The sequence below is a fragment of the Microtus oregoni genome, unplaced genomic scaffold (genome assembly GCF_018167655.1).
Source record: "Microtus oregoni isolate MIOR12 unplaced genomic scaffold, Mior012 000052F_000, whole genome shotgun sequence".
NCBI lineage: Eukaryota > Metazoa > Chordata > Mammalia > Rodentia > Cricetidae > Microtus > Microtus oregoni.
In genome coordinates this window covers 1,023,560-1,048,052 of record NW_024543812.1, presented here as the reverse complement: position 1 = coordinate 1,048,052, position 24,493 = coordinate 1,023,560, and the positions used below count along the sequence as shown (strand labels likewise).

At 39.4% G+C, this 24,493-nt stretch overlaps 1 protein-coding gene and 2 pseudogenes across 3 annotated transcripts in view; 2 read left to right on the top strand and 1 right to left on the bottom strand.

Annotated features, from left to right (window-relative positions):
* LOC121437315 (melanoma-associated antigen B4-like) overlaps window positions 1-24,493 on the bottom strand; it is a 170,320-nt gene that overhangs the window by 92,162 nt on the left and 53,665 nt on the right. The window contains exons 5-6 of one of the 3 annotated variants that reach the window (XM_041637174.1): window positions 2,200-8,877; window positions 976-1,048 (exon numbers count right to left, since the gene is read on the bottom strand). The exons of 1 other annotated variant lie outside the window; for it this stretch is intronic. The gene's annotated coding sequence lies outside the window, so the exon portion shown is untranslated. The remainder of the gene's footprint in view (window positions 1-975; window positions 1,049-2,199; window positions 8,878-24,493) is intronic. One more of the 3 variants, XM_041637175.1, reaches the window with a different exon arrangement.
* LOC121437319 lies at window positions 2,607-4,335 on the top strand (annotated as a pseudogene).
* On the top strand, window positions 4,526-8,802 carry LOC121437318 (annotated as a pseudogene).

The following is a 24,493-nucleotide window of genomic DNA, read 5'->3' as shown; positions in this document are numbered from 1 at the left end:
TCGGTGCACACACACACACACACACACACGCACACAGACACAGACACAATCTAGAATTTTTTTTCCATTTTGGTTATAGCCAGTAACTATAGGGAATACCATTATGTATAAATTATCTATATATTTTTTCTGAGTCTAATGCTTTAGCTACCTGGCCATCACAGTCTTCTAAAACTTATCCACCTTTTCTTGAGACAAGCTCTCCTTATGCAGGCCAAGCTGGCCTTTAACTCTCACTCTGCCTGATTTAGTCCATAGAATGCTGAGATGGCAGGTACCACACCCAGCTTGCATTATTCACATTGAAAATAATTAGGAAAATGCTTTGGATAAAATGTTTAAAATTACAAATTATCAATGTTTCTGATTAAGGCAGAATGGAAGTAAAGGAAAAAAAGAAGCTCAGACAACACCTTAAACCCATACCCATTGCTCTAATTAGGTAAAACTGATATAAATTCACCTATATTATCTAAATTGCAAGCTTACTATAACACCCCAAAAAGAAAGATTCTTTAGCATCAGCATGAATTTGACTTCTTGACTTTCAAAATTCTCACAGCATCCTATACTTACTTTTTCTCCATGCCTTTACCACAACTGAAAATTATCAGTACCCCCAAATAATTTTAAGGTCCATTAAAAATGCCTGGCACAAATTTGGCGCTCAATAAATATTTATTGAATGAATGAATGGATGAATAAATGAGGTGATAGCACTTTGTCAACTCTAATTCAAAATGTATTGATATTTCAATTGTTATTGTTGTTACTTTTTGTTATCACACAGATGACTGCAAATCTTTAGATATTACTTGCCTAACTATAAGTTTATTATATGTCTTTTATGTTTTCATATCAACCAGAGGCATGAGTAGCAACATTGCTAGCTGTGCCTGAGGAGATTTGAGACTTAGAGAATCAAAAAAAAAAAAGCTCTCTAGCTCAGCATCTTGGGATTTAAGTTATAGTTACCATTATGTGGATACATGGCAGTGAATGGTCAGGAACCCAGGAAGTCAGTGATATCTGAAGAAGCATGAAGATCCTGGAGGTCAAAAACAAACTAATAGTAAGTGACCCAGATAGCATGGTTAAGACTGGAGAATGATAAGTGACAAGGTATTAAACTGAGAAGGAAAGTTAAATTTCCAAGCATTAAAATTCCAAGCATGAAGCTATGACTGTAATTCTAAGTAAGGTGTATTTGACTTCAGTACCTCACTATATCCTTTTAACATGGTATCAGGAAATATTTGCACCTACTTTCACGTGCATGAGCAAGGGGGTGGTATAGTAGCTGGTTTTAGGATGACTTGATTCAAATAAGGCTCAGACAGTGACAGGTTAAAATATGACACATGAGATTTTATAAAATTCTACATACAATATGGGAACCATAAAACTTTAGTTCCCCTCACTTTCATCCCAATTTTCCTCATCAGTTACTATGAAAAAGAGTGGTAGAATCATGAATTTTAAAAGCAGGCTAGCTGGGTTCAATCCTAGCGCTTTTATTTACTAGTTCTGTCCTTTAGACAAGTCACTTCACCACTATACACCACTTTCCTCATCTGTAAAACAGAAATAATAATAACTCCTCTCTCAATGAGTTGGGAAGATTAAATGAGTTGATGCATGTAAGGATCTTAGAATGGTGCCTGGATACAGCAAATGCTTTGCATTATTGTTATTATTATTATTATTGTTATTATTATTATTACCACATAGGGACAAATATTAAAAACAGACAAAATAAATCAATATATGCCACTATCTTTACATAGATTATAAAACTAGTCTTTAAGCATGAAATCTTCCCATAAAAAATTTTAATTTGTGTTTGAACATTGTTGACTATCAAAACCATAACCATTGCCTAAGTTGTAAAATTACTGCATCAGTTCTATAGAGCCTCTTTCTTAACACAACCTTTTAAAAGTTATAAAGAATATACATCTTCTAATTTCAAAAAAGTCACAAATAATACTACTGTTGTCCCCTAAAATTTAATCTGTAAGAGCTAATATGCTTTTAAATATTCTGAAGCTAGTTCTACTAGAAGCAGTAATAGTTAATTTGAGAAGTTAGTCTAAAAATATCTGCACCTAGAAAGACTTAGATGGAAAGACTAGATTTGAAAAATCCCCAAACTAGGTAAATATTGGGAAAAATAAACTATAAAACAACTTTCAATACCTGTATATGGAAGACACTGGAAAACCTGAATATCGGAAACCAATACACAGTAGACACTGGTAGGTGCAGATATGGAGCCTGCTGATGGAAGACTGGGTAGTTACAGGAACACCTGAAGATATTGGAAGACACAGATGTTGGAAGATGTGGCGATGTTGGAGGACAGGCAGATGCTGGAAGCCCTGGAGATGCTGGAAGACCTGGAGGTGTAGGAAGACATGTACTTTTTGGAAGACATGGATTTTTCCAGAAGAAGTGGATTTTTGGGAAGTCGTGGATTTTTCAGGAAGACGTGGATTTTCAGGAAGATGTGGATTTCCAGGAAGACATGGATTTCCAAGGAAGACGTGGATTTCAAGGAAGACGTGGATTTTCAGGAAGACGTGGATTTTCAGGAAGACGTGGATTTTCAGGAAGACGTGGATTTTCAGGAAGGCGTGGATTTCCAGGAAGGCGTGGATTTCCAGGAAGGCGTGGATTTCCAGGAAGACATGGATTTTCAGAAAGACGTGGATTTCCAGGAAGGCGTGGATTTCCAGGAAGATGTGGATTTTTGGGAAGACTTGGATTTTCGTGAAGCTGTGGATTTTGGGGAAGCTGTGGATTTTTGGGAAGACGTGGATTTTCAGGAAGACAAAGATTTCCAGGAAGACGTGGATTTCTGGGAAGCTGTGGATTTTTGGGAAGTTGCGGATTTTTGGGAAGACGTAGATTTTTCAGGAAGGCATGGATTTTCAGGAAGACATGGATTTTTTGGGAAGACTTGGATTTCTGGGAAGACTTAGATTTCTGAGAAGACTTGGATTTTCAGGAAGACGTGGATTTTCAGTAAGACGTAGATTTTTGGGAAGACATGGATTTCCAGGGAGACCTGGATTATTTGGGAAGACGTGGATTTCCGGGAAGACATGGATTTCCAGGAAGACGTGGATTTCCTGGGAAGATGTGGATTTTTTGGGAAGACTTAAATTTCCGGGAAGACCTTGATTTCCAGGAAGACATAGGTTTGCAGAAAGACATGGATATCCAGGAAGACCTGGATGTTTTGGGAAGATTTGGATTTCTGGGAAGACATGGATTTCTGGGAACACATGGATTTCTAGGAAGATGTGGATTTTCAGGAAGACGTGGATTTCCAGGAAGACATGGATTTCCAGGAAGACGTGGATTTTCAGGAAGACGCGGATTTCCAGGGAAGATGTGGATTTTTTGGGAAGACTTGGATTTCCAGGAAGACCTGGATTTTAAGGAAGACGTAGATTTTCAGGAAGACGTGGATTTCCAGGAAGACCTGGATTTTTTGGGAAGACTGGGATTTCCGGGAAGACATGGATTTCCAGGAAGACTTGGATTTCCAGGAAGAGCTGGATTTTTTGGGAAGACTTGGATTTCCAGGAAGACGTGGATTTTCAGGAAGACGTGGATTTTTTGGGAAGACTTCGATTTCTGGAAAGACGTGGATTTCTGGGAAGACATGGATTTTCAGGAAGACATAGATTTTCAGGAAGACGTGGATTTCCAGGAAGACATAGATTTTCAGGAAGACGTGGATTTCCAGGAAGACGTAGATTTTCAGGAAGACATGGATTTCCGGAAGACCTGGATTTTTTGGGAAGACTTGGATTTCAGGGAAGATTTGGATTTTCAGGAAGACGTGGATTTCCAGGAAGACGTGGATTTTTCAGGAAGGCGTAGATTTTTAGGAAGACATGGATTTCCAGGAAGACGTAAATTTCCAGGAAGACCTGAATTTTTTGGGAAGACTTGGATTTCCGGAAGACGTGGATTTCCAGGAAGACATGGATTTTCAGGAAGACGTGGTTTTTCAGGAAGACGTAGATTTTCAGGAAGACGTGAATTTCCAGGAAGACGTGGATTTCTGGGAAGACATTGATTTCTGGGAAGACATGGATTTCTGGGAAGACCTGGATTTTCAGGAAGACGTGGATTTCCAGGAAGACCTGAATTTTTTGGGAAGACATGGATATCTGGGAAGACATGGATTTCCAGGAAGACGTAGATTTTCAGGAAGACGTAGATTTTCAGGAAGACGTGGATTTTCAGGAAGATGTAGATTTTTAGGAAGACATGGATTTCCAGGAAGACGTGGATTTTCAGGAAGATGTGGATTTTTAGGAAGACATGGATTTCCAGGAAGACGTGGATTGTCAGGAAGACGTGGATTTCCAGGAAGACGTGGATTTTCAGGAAGACGCGGATTTCCTGGGAAGATGTGGATTTTTTGGGAAGACATGGATTTCCAGGAAGACGTAGATTTTCAGGAAGACGTGGATTTCCTGGGAAGATGTTGATTTTTTGGGAAGACATGGATTTCCAGGAAGACCTGGATTTTCAGGAAGACCTGGATTTTTGGGAAGACTTGGATTTCCGGGAAGACATGGATTTTCAGGAAGACGTGGATTTTCAGGAAGACATAGATTTTCAGGAAGACGCGGATTTCCAGGAAGACATGGATTTCCAGGAAGACCTGGATTTTTGGGAAGACTTCGACTTCCAGGAAGACATGGATTTCCAGGAAGACTTGGATTTTTGGGGAAGACTTGGATTTCCGGGAAGACATGGATTTCCAGGAAGACGTGGATTTTTCAGGAAGACTTAGATTTTTAGGAAGACGTGGATTTCCAGGAAGACCTGAATTTTTTGGGAAGACTTTAATTTCCAGGAAGACGTGGATTTCTGGGAAGACATGGATTTCCGGGAAGACGTGAATTTTCTGGAAGACGTGGATTTCCAGGAAGACTTGGATTTTTGGGAAGACTTGGATATTTGGGAAGACATGGATTTCCAGGAAGACATGGATTTTCAGGAAGACGTAGATTTTCAGGAAGACGTGTATTTCCGGGAAGACCTGGATTTTCAGGAAGACCTGGATTTTGGGGAAGACTTGGATTTCTGGGAAGACATGGATTTTCAGGAAGACATGGTTTTTCAGGAAGACATAGATTTTCAGGAAGACATGGATTTCCAGGAAGACGTAGATACCCAGGAAGACATGGATTTCCAGGAAGACCTGAATTTTGGGAAGACATGGATATCTGGGAAGACATGGATTTCCAGGAAGACGTAGATTTCCAGGAAGACATGGATTTCTAGGAAGACCTGGATTTTTTGGGAAGACTTGGATTTTCAGGAAGACGTAGATATTCAGGAAGACGTGGATTTCCAGGAAGACCTGAATTTTTTGGGAAGACTTTAATTTCCAGGAAGACGTGGATTTCTGGGAAGACATGGATTTCCGGGAAGACGTGAATTTTCTGGAAGACGTGGATTTCCAGGAAGACTTGGATTTTTGGGAAGACTTGGATATTTGGGAAGACATGGATTTCCAGGAAGACATGGATTTTCAGGAAGACGTAGATTTTCAGGAAGACGTGTATTTCCGGGAAGACCTGGATTTTCAGGAAGACCTGGATTTTGGGGAAGACTTGGATTTCTGGGAAGACATGGATTTTCAGGAAGACATGGTTTTTCAGGAAGACATAGATTTTCAGGAAGACATGGATTTCCAGGAAGACGTAGATACCCAGGAAGACATGGATTTCCAGGAAGACCTGAATTTTGGGAAGACATGGATATCTGGGAAGACATGGATTTCCAGGAAGACGTAGATTTCCAGGAAGACATGGATTTCTAGGAAGACCTGGATTTTTTGGGAAGACTTGGATTTTCAGGAAGACGTAGATATTCAGGAAGACGTGGATTTCCAGGAAGACATGGATTTTTTGGGAAGACTTGGATTTTCCGGGAAGACGTGGATTTCTTGGAAGACGTGGATTTTCAGGAAGATGTAGATTTTCAGGAAGACATCGATTTACAGGAAGACCTGGATTTTTTGGGAAGACTTGGATTTTTCGGGAAGACGTGGATTTCCTGGAAGACGTGGATTTTCAGGAAGACGTAGATTTTCAGGAAGACGTGGATTTCCAGGAAGACCTGGATTTTTTTTTGGAAGACTTGGATTTCCGGGAAGACATGGATGTTCAGGAAGACATGGATTTTTTTGGAAGACATGGATTTCCAGGAAGACGTGGATTTTCAGGAAGACGTGGATTTTTAGGAAGACTTGGATTTCCGGGAAGACATAGATACCCAGGAAGACATGGATTTCCAGGAAGACGTGGACTTTCAGGAAGACGTAGATTTCCAGGAAGACATGGATTTCTAGGAAGACCTGGATTTTTTGGGAAGACTTGGATTTTCAGGAAGACGTAGATATTCAGGAAGACGTGGATTTCCAGGAAGACATCAATTTTTTGGGAAGACTTGGATTTTCCGGGAAGACGTGGATTTCTTGGAAGACGTGGATTTTCAGGAAGACGTAGATTTTCAGGAAGACGTGGATTTACAGGAAGACCTGGATTTTTTGGGAAGACTTGGATTTTCCAGGAAGACGTGGATTTCCTGGAAGACGTGGATTTTCAGGAAGACGTAGATTTTCAGGAAGACTTGGATTTTCCGGGAAGACGTGGATTTCCTGGAAGACGTGGATTTTCAGGAAGACGTAGATTTTCAGGAAGACGTGGATTTCCAGGAAGACCTGGATTTTTTTTTTTTTGGAAGACTTGGATTTTCAGGAAGACTTGGATTTTTTTGGAAGACATGGATTTCCAGGAAGACGAGGATTTCCAGGAAGACCTGGACTTCAGGAAGACATGGATTTCTAGGAAGACGTAGATTTTCAGGAAGACGTAGATTTTCAGGAAGACGTGGAATTCCAGGAAGACAGGATTTCCAGGAAGACATTGAATTTTTGGGAAGACTTCGATTTCCAGGAAGACGTGGAATTCCAGGAAGCCATGGATTTCCAGGAAGACATGGATTTTCCAGAAGACATACATATTCAGGAAGACGTGGATTTCCAGGAAGACCTTCATTTTTTGGGAAGACTTTGATTTCCAGGAAGACGTGGATTTCCAGGAAGACATGGATTTCCAGGAAGACATGGATTTTCCAGAAGACATACTTATTCAGGAAGACGTGGATATCCAGGAAGACATGGATTTTTTTGGGAAGACCTTTATTTTTTGGGAAGACTTAGATTTCCAGGAAGACGTGGATTTCCAGGAAGACGTGGATTTTCAGGAAGACATGGATTTTCCAGAAGACATACATATTCAGGAAGACGTGGATTTCCAGGAAGACCTGGATTTTTTGGGAAGACTTGGATTTCCAGGAAGACGTGGATTTCCAGGAAGACATGGATTTCCAGGAAGACATGGATTTTCCAGAAGACATACATATTCAGGAAGACGTGGATTTCCAGGAAGACCTGGATTTTTTGGGAAGACTTGGATTTTCCAGGAAGACGTGGATATCCAGGAAGATGTGGATTTCCAGGAAGACATGGATTTCTAGGAAGACCTGGATTTTGGCGAAGACTTGGATTTCCAGGAAGACGTGGATTTCCAGGAAGACATGGATTTCCAGGAAGACCTGGATTTTTTGGGAAGACTTGGATTTTCCAGGAAGATGTGGATTTTCAGGAAGACATACATATTCAGGAAGACATGGATTTCCAGGAAGACCTGGATTTTTCAGGAAGACATCGATTTTTAGGAAGACGTGGATTTCCAGGAAGACATGGATATTTTTGGAAGACGTGGATTTTCAGGAAGACCTGGATTTTTTGGGAAGACTTGGATTTCCAGGAAGACATGGATTTCCAGGAAGACATGGATTTCCAGGAAGACATGGATTTCCAGGAAGACATGGATTTCCAGGAAGACATGGATTTCCAGGAAGACATGGATATTCAGGAAGATGTAGATTTTTGGGAAGACATGGATTTTTGGGAAGACCTGGATTTTGGGAAGACTTGGATTTTGGGGGAGACCTGGATTTTTGGGAAGACATAGAAATTTGGGAAGACATCGATTACCTGGAAGACATGGACTTCCTGGAAGCTATGGATTTGATGGAAGACATGGATTTTCTGGAAGATATAGATTGATGGAAGACCAGAACATTACTGGAAGACATAGATATTGGGAAGACATAAATTTTCTGGAAAACATGGATTTTTCAGGAAGATCTGAATTATCTGGAAGACCAAGATTATTTGGAAGACATGAATATGTGGAAGACTGAGAAGTTTCTGGAAGACATCGATCTTCAGGAAGACGTACATCTTCAGGAAGACCTATCTTGGCTGGAAGACCTGGAGGTTATTGGAAGACATGGATTTATTGGAAGACCTGGATTTAGTGGAAGACTTGAGTTTCTGGAAGACTTCAACTGGTGGAAGACATAGATTATCTGGAAGACCTGGATTTTTCTGGAAGACCTGGATTGACTGGAAGACACTGATTTTCCTGGAAGACGTAGGATTTTTTTCTGGAAGACTTGGATTGATGGGAAGACTTGTATTTTGTGGAAGACATTTTTCTGGAAGACATAGATTGTACTGGAAGACGTGGATTCTTCTGGAAGACGTGGATTTTCCTGGAAGACATGGATTTTCCTGGAAGGTCTGGATTTTATGGAAGACTGGATTTTCTGGAAGACTTGGAGGTTGTTGGACGACATGGATTGTCTGGAAGACATGTATTTTCTGGAAGTTCAGGATTGTCTGGAAGACCTTGATATTGTTGGAAGACTTGCAGTTGCTGGAAGACCTGGAGATGTTGGAAGACCTTGATACTGGCACCACTGGAAACCCTAGATATTGGAAACATCATAAGCATAGGATTTTTGGAAATACTGAATTTTTGAAAACATTGGTTATGTTGGACATTAAAGATTTCAGAGGCCCTGAATATTTGCATATTTGATAGTTAAAGCCCTATATTAGAAGTCTTGGATAATCAAGTCATTACATATCTTGTATTTTTGAATCCTTAATCAGTAGTTTTATGGATAACAAAAGACATGGACATTTACAAATCACAAATTTGAAAACCTTACCTATTGAGAGATAATAGAAAACCTCAACGTTATCATAGTCCTGTCAAAACACTGACATAATTTATAAGAATTAAGTTTAAATGATTTGGTAACTCTAGATTTTAAGAGCTCTAGATGCTAGATCTTGTTATTTATGAGTTCAGAATAATGGAACCCTGAGTGTTAGAAAATGAGAGTTCCTGTCAGGGAAGAATTGGCAATAAAAAGACATTGTCAGACTTGAAAGAATACAAGAGCGGGATGACAGAGAAAAGGACAATGAAATGCTATATTCTGGGCATGACAAAGCCATTGCTATCAGGAACTCACAATAAATGCAGTTACATTTTCTGAGCCTATCACAAGATGGGGTTTGTCAATCACAGATGAGAAAAAGACTAACGGGTTCCTGTTCTTCCTTAGGGAACTAGTGGCTACTTACTTATACTAGGAAAAGAGGAGTCACTGTCTTCAGATGTGACTCTAATGAGCCTCCCATACTCCAAAGGATAGTTCCACACTCGTGGTTATATGGATGGCCCTTGTTAAACTCAGTGGATCACAAAAGAGATATGAGTGTAGTAAACAGATTTATAGTGAAGATGACAATTGACAGGGAAAAGGAGGAGATTAGAAAGGATAGAGATGAGTAATCTTAATGCATTATGTATACATGCATGAAATAGTCAACTAATAAATTTGATTTTTAAAAAGACTGTTTTATCAAGATTTAGAAGATATTAATACATAACAACAACAACAACAACAACAATAATAATAATAATAATAATAATCTGATAACTGAAAAATACACTACTGGAAAAGCTACACTTGGGTGCTATGAAATAAATGGACTCCAGAAAGCCTGCAAATAGGAAATATTGAGTGATTGGGACCACAGAAGATCTGAAATGTATTTCTTTGGACTGTGAAAGACAGGGCTTAACTTTAAGTATTGCTAAAAATTATTGGAAGATGGGAGGCTTTTAACAACTCTAATATACTGGATAGATTAGAAAACACAAGAACTGGAAATGCTTCAGGCCAGAGACTAGAAAATAAGGATGTTGTGATGTGAGGAAAATCAAGTTATCCAAGCTATTGTCCTTTGTGGAACTTAGAAGACCTGAGTTAGAGATACTGAAAGATAGAAAGGCCTGATCTTAGAAATTAGAAGACCATGTTTGTATTATGATGTAGATATTAGATTAAAAGATAGTTAAATCATCGCACAGGCTTTTACGATCACAACATCTCTTCTACTAAAAAGAAAACAAGGGCAACAAGTAGATAACAAAGAGGAAGCAGAAAGTTCAAGGAAAAAAGTAATTTGAATGTGCTAGAACCTATCTCCACAATCTCAATGAACTGACTTTTTAGCATTTATGGATTGACAGAATACATGCCAGTAGAATGAAAATTATCGAAGAATATGTACTACTTTCAACTAGAAAAATTACTTGGTTCTAGATCAGGGTTCTGCAAATACTTTCTGTAAAAGATTGGTTTGTTAAAATTTAATAGTGTCTATTGAAACTACTCAATTATGCTATTAGTGTAAACACAGACAAGGAAAATTACAGCTAGAGCTATATTCCACTAAAACAAATTATTTTTAAAATGTGTATGTGGGTGGATTTGGCCTAAAGGCTGTAGTTTGCCAAGCTAGCTCTAGATATCAAACCTAGAGTATAGTAAACTTAAGCACATCCAAGGCTAGCATTCACATGCAAGAGTACAGATGCAACATTTTGGAGCCTAGTGGCATAAAAGATATTGTATAACATTTTGAAAATCAGGAGTTAAGACTGGCAATTGTTTAGGAGCCCTTATATTCAGAGACAAAATTAGTAGATTAGTAGCCTGGGCCTAAGTCCCAGTCATGGAAGATGATGGTCAGAAGGTAGAGCTAGTAAATTACTTACTTGGAGAGAGAGAGAGAGAGAGAGAGAGAGAGAGAGAGAGAGAGAGAGAGAGAGAGAGAGAGAGAGAGAGAGAGAGAGAGAGAGAATCCACCCCTGTAGACAGGGAAAATGAAGAAAATTATAATTTGGTAGGATCATCTCATGGATAAAAATATATGTAAAGTTCTGATCTCACTCCCTAGAACTTATGTAACAGCCATATGAGATGAAAGCTGAGGTATAGCCTCAAGTCCCTCAGTATACTAAAAAATGCTTACAAGGATAGGAATTGGCACATGAATTGCACACAAAGAACTCAATAAGTCAAAACTAGTAAGGTGCACTGGGAATGGCCCATGACTTAAAAATCAAACAACTATCAATGACACAGTGGGCATTCATGTGGGTCTTCTTACAAGGCAATGTGTGGATCACTACCAAAGATGATGATAGTCATGGAGAGAGGTACCAAGTACCAACAAGTACTAGGCACATACAGTCACACATATAGTGCCTAGCATACCAAATATTCAAAGTTGAAAGAAAAGGTTTGTGATGGAAGTCCACTGCAATAATACTAGTAGGCAGTAGTCTGAAATTGAATGAGGCAATGAAAGGTGCATAGTTTTAAAATAACAGTACCAAAGTCTTGATGAATCCCCTATTTTCTAAATACCAATCCTTAAAAATTCCTACATTCCATGATAAATGTATGAAATATCAAAAAGTTCAGAAGTCAGTTGTAAAGAATCTCCCTTGCCTATCAAGAATACTTTTCTTTGCACAATTATTTGTAAGGAAACTAAGCTAAAAATTTAGTGGTCATGAAGGCATTCCATACAGATTTATTATCACTACCTATATCAGAGTGCCTTAATTATATTTAAAGTGGGACTAAGTAGATGGATTTTCAAGAGTACTAGAATACATTTATGTCAAAAAGTCATTACCTCTAATCACCAGGTAAATCAACATCATGCAATAGTAATCACTTTATAAATACAGTATAAAAGAATTACTGAAAGAACAATGGAACTGTTTCAGGTGTCACTTATTAGCAAACAAGGAAGAATACTAAAATTCTTATTCTTTTTTTTAAAAACCATCATGTATACCATATTTTGAAGGGAATCAATATTAAAATTTTGCCAAAAATAAATTGTCATGTTTGAATATACAATACTTACAGTATAATAATAATAATAATAGCAATATTTTATTGAGCGCTTACTATGTGCCAGGCACTGTACTAAGCATCTTGTGTAATTTCAATTTGCCACCTTATAATACAGGCATAGTCCACCCCATTTTATAGATTAGAAAATGAAATCTACAATAGTTAACAAACATTCCCACTGTCACACAGCTAGCAATTGGCATGAGAAAATTTGAATACAGGTCTCTCTAATTCTAAGACCTATCTCTGTGCTGACTTCCCATACCCCAAAAAGCCAAAGGTTACCTTGCCAGGACTAAGTACCATTAACCCAAATACAGAACATCCCCAACTAAGAGAAGACAAAAATTCAATGTTCTAACCCTCACTTGAAGTCACTTGTATTTCTCAAGAGTTGATCAAGCACCTACTCTGAATACTTGTGATGATAGGCTAACTAGCAATACAAGGAAAAATCCATTGTCTCAAATACACTAAATTTATATTTAATTTTGCCTTATATGTAACTTATGCTAATGAAATTTTCTATTATCCCTTCACTTAACTTTATTTTCCATAAAATACATATTTTCTATTCACAACACAATTATTTTACAACACTGGCATCCAAAACCACTAAAAGATAAGGATCCTAGATGTAAGGATCAGTGATCAACATATTTCATGACAATGGCACTCTTCACAGATTGTTAAAAAGATGCCGCTGAAGTCCTTTATTAACTTTCGTGTGGTGGCAGACATATGATGTAAATGTGCAAATTAAATAGGTTTCTCCCATGTTTTCGACTTAAGATCATAAAGAAAAAGGTCTTTTAAAATCAACTGCCAGCCGGGCGGTGGTGGCGCACGCCTTTAATCCCAGCACTCGGGAGGCAGAGGCAGGCGGATCTCTGTGAGTTCGAGACCAGCCTGGTCTACAGAGCTAGTTCCAGGACAGGCTCCAAAACCACAGAGAAACCCTGTCTCGAAAAACCAATAAATAAATAAATAAATAATAAAATCAAATCAACTGCCAGCTTTTTAATTCATTCTATTTCAGCTGTTAAACTGTCCTTTCTCTCCACCTTCCTTTGTATTTTTCTCTGTGATTAAATATGCCTATCAAGAAGGAACTCTCTGTGTACTTCTTTATATTCAGCTCAAGAACTTGCCCAAACCGTTATATGACAGAAGCTGTATAAAACCAACTAAAAATACCGGACTCTCTGAACGTGGTTGACAATGAGGGCTGATGAGAAGCCAAGGACTGGGTTTTGATCCTACCGCATGTACTGACTTTGTGGGAGCCTAGCCTGTTTGGATGCTCACCTTCCTGGACCTGGATGAAGGGGGGAGAACCTTGAACTGCCCACAGGGCAGGGAACCCTGACTGCTCTTCAGACTGGAGAGGGAGGGGGAGGGGAGTGGGGTGTGGGAAGTGGGGGGAGGGGAGGGAAAAGGGAGGCAGGGAGGAGACAGAAATTTTTAATAAAATAAAATAAAACAAATAAAATAAATGTGCCAAGCCTGGGGAGATGGCTCAGTGGAGAAGAGTGCTTGCTCTACAAGCATGGGAATCCAAATTTGAATCACAAGAACCCACATTTAACAAAGTAAGCTAGACTGTAACCTCAAAGTTGGATGATGAAGTAGAAATAGGAGGGTTGGTAGGTCTTTCTGGCTGCCAGCATAATTTCAGGTTAAGTTAGAGATTTCAGGTTAAAATTCAGGTTAGAGATTTCAGGTTAAGTTTCAAGGGAATAAGCTGGGGGTGATAGAGCAAGTTGTCCAATGTCCCACTGTGGCCTCCATGTCCACACACTGGTGCATAAACCTATACACATGTATAAATGACACACATACACAGACACACACATCATACAGCAACATACATATTCATTTATATATCCCCCAAAGAGAAGTTTAATAGACATAAACCTTTTAATTTCTGCAGAATATTCATAGTTTAAAGAAGAATAAGGATACCTACTTACTTGACAGTGTTGCCATTAAAGTCTGCTTCTATCACTTAGCCTATACCAAATTATTCTACCTTCCTATAAGTTTGGCTGACTTTTGAACTGAACCAGATTAAAGTGTTCTAGCATTAATCACACTAAAATATATCATTTATTCTCACCCATGATACTTCTGAGAATTTAACTGGACATTGTCTTAAACAAGAATTAGATTTATCTCAGCATTTTAATCAAATGATTAGAATCCTATATCATTGTTTTCTGTCATCCAAAGTCTGAATCAGTGGTTCTCAATCTGTGGGTCACAAAAATATTCAAATAAATGGGATTCATAACAGTAGAAAAATTACAGTTATGAAGTAGCAATGAAAGTAATTTTATGGTTGGGGGTCAGCACAACAGGAGAAACTATAATAAATGATCGCAGAATTAGGAAGGTTGAGAAATACCAGTCTAGATAGTCCTACACCATTAAAATAATGGTCAATATTTTACTTTATTACTTTGAGTTTTTAGTTGATGTAATTTTATTTAAAAAATTAGTTTCTTTAAATCTGATCAAATTAAGGAGACTAATAGCCAAGGTGGTAATATCAATGCGTGGGAAAGTTATCAGATTCTAAAACGCACACACACACACACACACACACACACACACACACACACACTCCTCATGAAAGCTGGTTTTTTTTTTTCATTAAGAAGTTGACTATGTTTGCTTCTTATTATATATCACTTAAACATAACTTTCTTTTCTGGGAGTCTAAAAAGTATAAAGCTTGAATCACAAGCACATTTTTACAATGCTGGGGAGTGAACCCCTTACCTCTCACTTTCCAAGCAACGGCACTATTGCTGGACTGTATGCACAGTCCAAACAACCACAATTTTCAAATGATATGAACATAATTTAACACTACTATTTACTCTGGCTTCTTTATAAAGGCTAAGATACTCACAAAGTCAACCAGTAAGTTGGATGCAATTTCTCTCAATGTGACAGTGACAGACTTAGAAGGACCTTAAAGACCAAGAGAGTATATTCACATTTGGAAGCTATGAAAAGCATGGAGTGACTCTGAATAAGACTACCCATTAGACTAGTGACAGAACAAATATTAAATTGTCTGCTTTGCTTCCTGGGCCCACTGCTATTTCTCTTCTATTTTTATAGCTTAATTTCATTTCACTTCGGAGCAGCAGTTTGCAGCTAGGGCTGAAGATAGAACCACGAGTTTTTTTCCAAATACATAAGTGCTGGCCCCACTGCCCTCAGAAACATATCCCAGAAATTCCATTCCCTAACTCCAAAATACAGTCAATGCTAAGAATATCTGTGGATTAGAGCAATGCTCAGCACTGTGACAATACTAGGTAGATCTACAATACCCAACAACAGGCTTTCAACTCATATTTGCTTCTTCTCAGTGTGTTGAGATCGTGGACCATCTCATTCACAACTGGGTGAGCAAGGCCTTTAATACTGTGGCTCAAACGCAGCATTTAGTTCAATTACTGAACACATTTTGTGCATACCAAATTATCTTTGTGCATCTTAGGCTATATTAAACTTCTTTTTTGGCAACTTCATGCCAAGATTTATTCTTCTTCCCTCCTCTATTCAGACACTTTCACATCGTTATCATCTACAATCAGGGTGGGGTGCTCAAGCAATTTAGAGCAGAAGATTAAGCAATGCTAGTCAAACTTCCTGTCTGTTTCCAGAAAAACTGTCCAACTGACTTTAAAATAGACAGCAGGTGAGAATGTGTGTTAGTAGCTAAAAGACGAGGCAGGCTCATCATATGCCTGTGACAAAATAATACCTCTAGTTTTAGGATTTTTCTTCCCTCAGGTAAATCTGCATAGGAAATTTGAAATATTCAAAATTCACTTTAATACACTTTAGTCAAATAATGAGATTATGAAGGTGAATTAAACACTCAAACTAGAATTCTGCAGTATCTTCTGGGAAGAGGAACTATCAGCATCCCTTTTCTGGAGGATGTTCACTATCTCAGAACAGTAGGGGTAGGACAAACATGAGAACAGGAAGGAACTATGGAAATGAACTATACTATGAACTATACTAATTCTTCCTCCTTGATTAAGTACCAATACAAACATAAGAATTCATTATAAATGCACTACCTCTCAAAATAAGCCAATACTTATCTTGCAAACTGCCACACAACAAATGAACTTATGCCAAATTTTTCCCTTTGGAAAGATATCAAGTTAGACATACTCACAATTTAAAGAATTTCAGGATGAAGAGGACAATGTACAGATAACAGGCCCCTCCCATTTTGCTAGGTTCTAGAATGTGTTCCAGAAACCCTCACACTATGCACGTCAGAGGAATTTAAGGCCTTTGTGGTCGAGTAAGAGACAGAAAGGAACAGTGTAAAAGTCCACGACAAACTGATTTGGTGACAGAAACACCAAAGAGCATCTCAGTGATATTTTACAAACTTGACATGAGCAGTTGTGGTTACTTTGCAATTAACTTTCTATTCTTCTCTGTCCTCATGGTGAGGATAACAATGCACCTATGAAAATGCTGTTCATGACAACAGAGGTAAGGTATGAACAGAGAAAATTAGAGTCTGCTGTGGAGTATTTGTGGTCTTCTCCACTTTCTTCCTCCAGCACATGGATCACCAAGCTTATCATCAGGACCACCACAGAGGATACAAATCCCAGGTTTCAACTACTGGTGTGTGGCGTTGTTTAGAGGACTGGGTAGATTGTCCACACTCTTTCTCCCCTGTTAAAATAGAGAGAACAGACTTACTGACCTTGGTTGATACAGATTCATAGGGCTGTGTGTTATCACATAAGCCTCTCTGAAGGGCAGTATGTATTTTACTAAAGGATCTCTTCCTGCCTGATGATTTGATATTCAGAATTCACACTTTCATATTCCTTTGAGTTTTTGGATACTAGACTAATTTTAATCAACATTTGATTGTAGAATATTTCTCAAGTGTATTCTCAGGATGAGAGTCAACAGATCAGCAGTATCACTTAACTCCATCTCTTCAAACCCTCTGTGACCTAAACATTTTATTCAGTGGTACATTCTCAATTTCTTCTATGACTAGAAGAAGACACTCAGAATCAGCAATAACCTCAGTCTGAAACTTCTGGCAGATTCCACTGGGGGTTGGAATTTTTAATTTCTCTTACTTATTCTCCTCCTGTTGTTGGGACAAGTGAAGAAAACTCTCTGAGCTACTTTCATAGAGCTGAGTAAAGCACATCATGAACAACATGGGGACTGAAGGAAAAGAGCTGTTCTTGGGGAGATGGACATGATTTGCATCCAAGGACCAATATTCACTATCATACTTTTTCCAGTGGTTACATTTTCCCAAATCAGCTATACTCAAGTCAGTATCATTTTCTTGTCAGTATTGATTAACCTCAGTAGAAAATGCACTGAAGGGCAGTTCACAAAGAGTTTCTCAGTTACCCTTCCTTGGTGGTTTTCATTCATGTAAACATAAACTAGTGTCTGATAGTCTTTTTTAAAAGAGCAAGTATTTTGGAATTTGAAGTGGCCAGAGTTTAAGAAGGATATTATCAGAAACACTGGAACAAAGCGTAATTTTGACAATACCTTTTCTAGACTCGAGGACACTGCTCGTTTTCTTCTCCTTAGCAATAAACACTCAAGTTAGCATTCCCTTATAGATGAAGAGAACCACTACATCTGTATTGTTCAGGCAAGCTGCCATCTCTGATATTCATGTTGTCACTTTCAGGGTACTTGGCAACAACTTCATGACCTGCTTTCTCTGTCTGCCACCTTTTCCCATGCAGTCCTAATGTTTCTTAGGCTCATCTCACCACCCATTCCTTGAAATGAATAATCTAAAATTATATCTAGATACGAAGGTAAATTTGAATTCAGGGATGTTCATCAACAGTTTATGCAAATGGAAAGAGGACCGTTCAACCTCTATTTTAGAAGAATAAATAAATTTCTATTTTTCTCTGTTTCAGGATTGCATGTTATTTGTAAATTTTTTCAGAGATTCCAGTCTGTCCCTCATTGCACTTGCCCTGAGCTTACCCATTTTTCTTTACTTCATAAGCCTGAGATTCAAAAACAACAAATATTGCCATACAGAGGTTTTGCTTTTATCATTATCAAACATTTTAAAACATCCATTTAGTTTGCTCTCAACATCATCTTTCTTGCCCTATTTAATCTTCATGCTTGTCCATCATCCATCCTTTTGGGGTTTTTGCTTGGAAGTCACTCTCATCCTGATTTATACAAATTTACAAAGATACAAGAGTGACACTGTGGTAACATAGGCTAATAGCCATTTCTTGGAAGAATACTGCAGAAATAATATATATGTCAATAGTTTATGAAAAATATAAAATTCATGCAGCTGGTAGGTGGTTATTCACTGCACTATTATGTTTCCTTGTACATTTGAAAATGTGTTTGTAAAATAATTTTATGTTTCTTGACTACATTTTTGGCAATAACACATATTAGGGGCTTATCATCTTAAATTAAAATATATAATCAGATAGATAATTATTGGAGAGAAATTACTATGAAATCTTCACACAGATGGCTAATGCTAGAGAAATCATTAGCCTGAACTGACAGTGTAGCTCAATAGTGGAATACTCACTCATTTAGCCTGAATTCTACCTCCAACACTTTTCTCTCTCTCTCCCTCCCTCCCTCTCTCTCTCTTTCTCTCTCTCTCTCTCTCTCTCCCTCCCTCCCTCCCTCCCTCACCCCCTTATCAAAGGTAAACAATTCAATACTCAAGCCTTAACCAGAAACTTGGTTATTTGAACATAAGAAGAGTTCAACTTCATGCTTTCTATGGCACATGGCAGAGACTTATAAAAGAAGGTAAGCTGAGTGTGTAGAATGAAGGATTAGTGGATATTGAACTATATCACCGGGTAAGACTCCATTCAACCAGTTTTTAAATGATACAATATACTTTTATACATCAAAAGATTCACTTCCTATTGGAGTTTTATCTCTGTCCTGGCAAAGAAAATGTAAGGATTGTTAAGATGCTGAAGCTGTCAGCATGAAGACTAGGGGCTTTGAAATAAACTTCATGTTACCATATTTCTGTACTAAAAGCTCCACTACAAAGAGCCTCGAAGTTGTTAGGATGCTAAGAAATAAGGCTGTAATCAAGTACACTTGTTCTCAAGGCATTTTCCCCAAGCTCATTTAAATCCACAAGGCTAAAAGCTTAAAGCCATTCTTGTGAGAACAAGAACCCTGGCACCCTCGGAAGGAGAAATCTTGACTGGCTGTTTTCTTCTGACAGGAGTTAGAGCTCAGACAGGCAAGAGAATAACAGGATTTTTTTTTTCTCTCGAGACTTGAAGAAAGAACAAGGACTACTTTTGAAATACCACACCCTGTGAGGATTTGCATGAACAAATAGGACCAAGTTAATTGCTGCTGCTGTAAAGAAAGAACATTGGCGTTTACGGAATTTGCTTTTCTACAACTACTCAGCTCTCAATTTCCCTTTCAAAAGTCTTAAAACCTGACAAACATTTAATTAGTGGATTTAAAAACCATAAGCCTTCGTGAATCATTTAACATTTTAAACTATAATACCCAGAATTATAACTGCCAATGAGGCTTCTATAAGGGATCTTATTTTTCTCAAAATGAATGATGTATCCACAGTTAGTGCATTACTACTAATAAAGACACCATCCAGCTGAGTTTTGAAGCCAGAGCAGCCTTTTTAAAATGGGGTTTAAAACCCTTATTTCATTTTAAAATGCACCCCTATGTCCTACTGAGCCTTGCCCTATACTCCCTGTCTGATGGTTCCTGCCCATTTCCAAGACTCAACATTAACGAACTCTTGCTTTTTTCCTTTATCAACGTTTCTGCCAGGAAAAGAAGATTGCTACTACTCCACAGAAGCCTTGTCGCTACCACCTAGCAGACCTCATGCGAACAGGCAAAGGAGGAGGAGGGACAACTAGATAGTGACCATGAAGGTGAAAGAGAAGCAGCAGCCAAAGCCACCACAGCAGCAGCAGCAGCCGCTGCCGCCACTGAAGCAGTGGGAGCAGCAGCTGCAGCAGGAGAAGCAGCAGGGATGCTGAGGAGAGCTAGAAACACTTTCCATAGCAAATGCTATTACTTGTTTATGCTTTCCTGTTCTTGTCCCTGCTTTCGCTAGTTAAGCTAACACCACTTGAACAACACCTTCTCTGCAGCTGGCCAACAAAATGACAATCCCAAACTTAATGGGTATAAGCACCCTAACACAACACTAGCTGTTCTGAACCAGTTAGTTGGGGAGAGGGTCCCAGAAGACCACTGTTGGTGAAATGATATCCATCCTGGGCAGAGGGAAAGCCTTTAAGAAAGAAAGATGAAGTGTGAAGTATGTCAGAAGTACAGACCCACTACATTCTAAAGGAAGTCTACATTTACCTGTCAGGATGCCATAGCATGCCCACCTTTGTTCTATAATGCCATTGTCTCAAAAAGTAGGTGAAGCCGGGCATTGGTGGCACATGCCTTTAATTCCAGAAAATGGAAGGCAGAGGCAGGCGGATCTCTGAGTTCAAGGCCAGCCTGGTCTACAAGAGCTAGGTCCAGGACAGGCTCGAAAGCTACAGAGAAACCCTGTCTGGAAAAATGAAACAAAACAAACAATAAAAGCTCACAAAATAATATCAAGAGCTCTGAAAAATGGACACCATGGCTGCCTCCCATAGCTGTCAGCTGCCTAACAGTGAAACTGTCAGATGACATAGACACATTCTTAGGAGAGCCCCTTTAAGTCCTGGCATAATGCCACACATATGTAATCCCAGCACTCAGGAGGCAAAGACAGCAGGATAGTAGGCCTACATGAAGTCTGGATTGCATGGACTAAAAAGCAGCTCAGACTATGCAACGTACCCAGCAAGATCTTATATTTCTCATCTGCTATAAAACCAGTCTAATGCATTAAGCTCTTGGTTAAATTTTAAAGAAATGTTTGAGTCTAGAGTTATAGCTCTGTGGTAAGAAGCACATACTGTTCTTGCAGAGGATCCAGGTTCAAACACCAGCACCCATGTCAGGTGGGTCAAAATTGCCTGTAACTCTAGATCCAGGGTGGTCTGATACCTCTGGCTTCTGGGCATACCTGTACTCAATGCATATCACACACACACACACACACACACACACACACACACACACACACACACACGCCTTAAAAATAATAAAAACAAAATAAAAAAAATACCTTGACTGTTCAAAAATATTTACATGATGGGTATGGTCACATGTACCCGTAGTCTCAGCACAAGGCGGGGAAGAGTCAGGAGTTCAAAGTTCAAGGCCATCTTCACCTACACTGTAATTTTGAGACCAGCCTGGGATACATGATACCTGGTGTCAAACAAACAAACAAACAAACAAAAAACCCACCACGACCACCACCACCAACAACAAAACAAAAAAGAAAAGAAAAAATGTATACCACCAATGTTATAACAATTAATGAAGTCGTGCCAAAATAGAACATGAAGAATAATGCCTGGTTCCAATACAGTCTATGGGTCTCTTCCATATGTTTTGTGAAAAACGTAACAAGCCATTTAGCATTGGAATAACATTCTACTAAATTTTCCCATATTAACTAATTGTAATAAATAGATTTCAAGGTAACCCTGTTCAGAACGCCACATACCCTATGATTTTATTTACAGGACTGTACTGTAATTTTCAATTCTTAAGTCACAGTGCATTTAATATTATCCCTTCCTGGGGTGCCTGTGTGGTAATCCTCAGTCGTAAAGTATAAAAGTCACATGACTATTTATGGTCTAGGCTTCATTCTTCCAAATAAATTAATAGAAATCCACACATTAAAGTGTAAATGTCATTCTTATAGGCATAACTCCTACTTATATTCAAAATAAATTAGAGGTATAAATGATGACACTGATTCCCACACTGCTTGGTTGCTCCTGCTATTTCAAAATTTGATAATAAAGACAGTTAAGAAACATCTTCGCGTGCCTGGGACGGGGAGCTCGGGGGTTTCTTGGCCCCCTGTCCTGCTTGGGCTCTCTGCTGCCTCTTTCTTCCTGGCCCACCCAGCTTCCGTTCAGAGCCCTCCCCACTTCGCCCCCACTGCCCTCTTTTGGCGCGTGGCATCGCCCAGCGCAGCCTATCTGGGCGCTGGGTCCAAGTACCCGGGGCTCCCGGGCGGGCAGCAGTTCCTTTGTTTCTGTGGCCTGCCTGCACCAAGCGGGGTAGGCGCTTTGTCTGCGAGCTGCCCAACCAGCACGGAGGCCTGATCTTTCGGCGCCAGGAGACCCAGCATTGGGGTGAGTTTCTGGCCCACGGCGCCAGCCTGGGACGGGGAGCTCGGGGGTTTCTTGGCCCCCTGTCCTGCTTGGGCTCTCTGCAGGGCCTCTACTCCCCGGGTGCTGCCTCTTTCTTCCTGGCCCACCCAGCTTCCGTCCAGAGCCCTCCCCACTTCGCCCCCACTGCCCTCTTTTGGCGCGTGGCATCGCCCAGCGCAGCCTATCTGGGCGCTGGGTCCAAGTACCCGGGGCTCCCGGGCGGGCAGCAGTTCCTTTGTTTCTGTGGCCTGCCTGCACCAAGCGGGGTAGGCGCTTTGTCTGCGAGCTGCCCAACCAGCACGGAGGCCTGATCTTTCGGCGCCAGGAGACCCAGCATTGGGGAGACCCAGCATTGGGAGAGCCAACATTGGGGAGAGACAGCGTTTGGAAGGCAAGGAGACCTAATCCGGTAAAAGAAGATCCATAGGGAGCATTTGAAAGAAGAGATGGGCCGACGTCAAGGCAAGAATTCGCCCAACAAGCTGAAAAGCAACATGAAGCTACCAGAAACAAGCGACCTCTCAACGAGAGGACAAGAACCCCTTAATCAAGAGGAAGGAGAAAAGATTGACTTCATGAAAGTGATTGACACCCTTAAACAGCATGTAAAAAACGCCCTTATAGAAATGGATGAGAAATATAACAGAAAGTTTGAAGAATTGAATAAATCAGTGAATGATACCCTAGAAAACCAAGGAAAAACAATCAAACAGATAATGGAAACAGTTCAAGACCTGAAAACTGAAATGGAGGCAAAGAAGAAAACACAAACAGAGGGCCGTCTGGACATGGAAAATCTAGGTAAACAAATAGAGACTACAGAAACAAGCATAACCAGCAGAATACAAGAGATAGAAGAAAGACTCTCGGATTCTGAAGATACCATAGAGAAAATAAACACACTGATCAAAGAAAACAGCAAGTCCAACAAACTCTCATCACAAAACATTCAGGAAATATGGGACACAATAAAAAGACCAAACCTAAGAATAATAGGAGTAGAAGAAGGAGAAGAAGGGCAGCTCAATGGTCCAGAAAATCTATTTAATAAAATTATAGAAGAAAACTTTCCCAACCTAAGGAAAGATTTTCCTATGAAGGTGCAAGAAGCATACAGAACACCGAATAGGCTGGATCAAAAAAAAACATCCCCTCGCCATATAATTATCAAAACACAAAGCATACAGAATAAGGAAAGAATATTAAGAGCTGCAAAGGAAAAAGGCCAAATTACTTATAAAGGTAAACCTATCAGACTTACACCTGACTTCTCCATGGAAACCATGAAAGCCAGAAGGTCCTGGATAGATGTACTGCAGAAACTGAGAGACCATGGGTGCAAGCCCAGATTACTATACCCAGCCAAGCTTTCATTCACTATAAATGGAGAAAATAAAATTTTCCAGGATAAAAACAAATTTAAACAATACGCAGCCACAAATCCAGCCTTACAGAAAGTAATTGAAGGAAAATCACTAATCAAGGAGTCCAACAATGACCACAATAACTCAGACATCTAGAGACCCTTCACCAACACAAAACAAAGAAGGGAAACACACAAACTCTACGACTAAAAAAAAATGACCGGAGTTAACAACCACTGGTCATTAATATCACTTAATGTCAATGGACTCAACTCACCTATAAAAAGGCACAGGCTAAGAGATTGGATAAGAAAACAGGATCCAACATTCTGCTGTTTACAAGAAACACACCTCAACCACAAAGACAGGCACCTACTCAGAGTAAAGGGCTGGGAAAAGGCCTATCAAGCAAATGGACCTAAGAAACAGGCAGGTGTGGCCATACTAATCTCTAACAAAGTTGACTTTAAACTTAAATCAATCAGAAGAGATGGAGAGGGGCATTTTATACTCATAACAGGAACAGTTCATCAGGATGAAGTCTCAATCCTGAACATCTATGCCCCTAATATAAAAGCACCCACGTACATAAAAGAAACATTGCTAAAATTC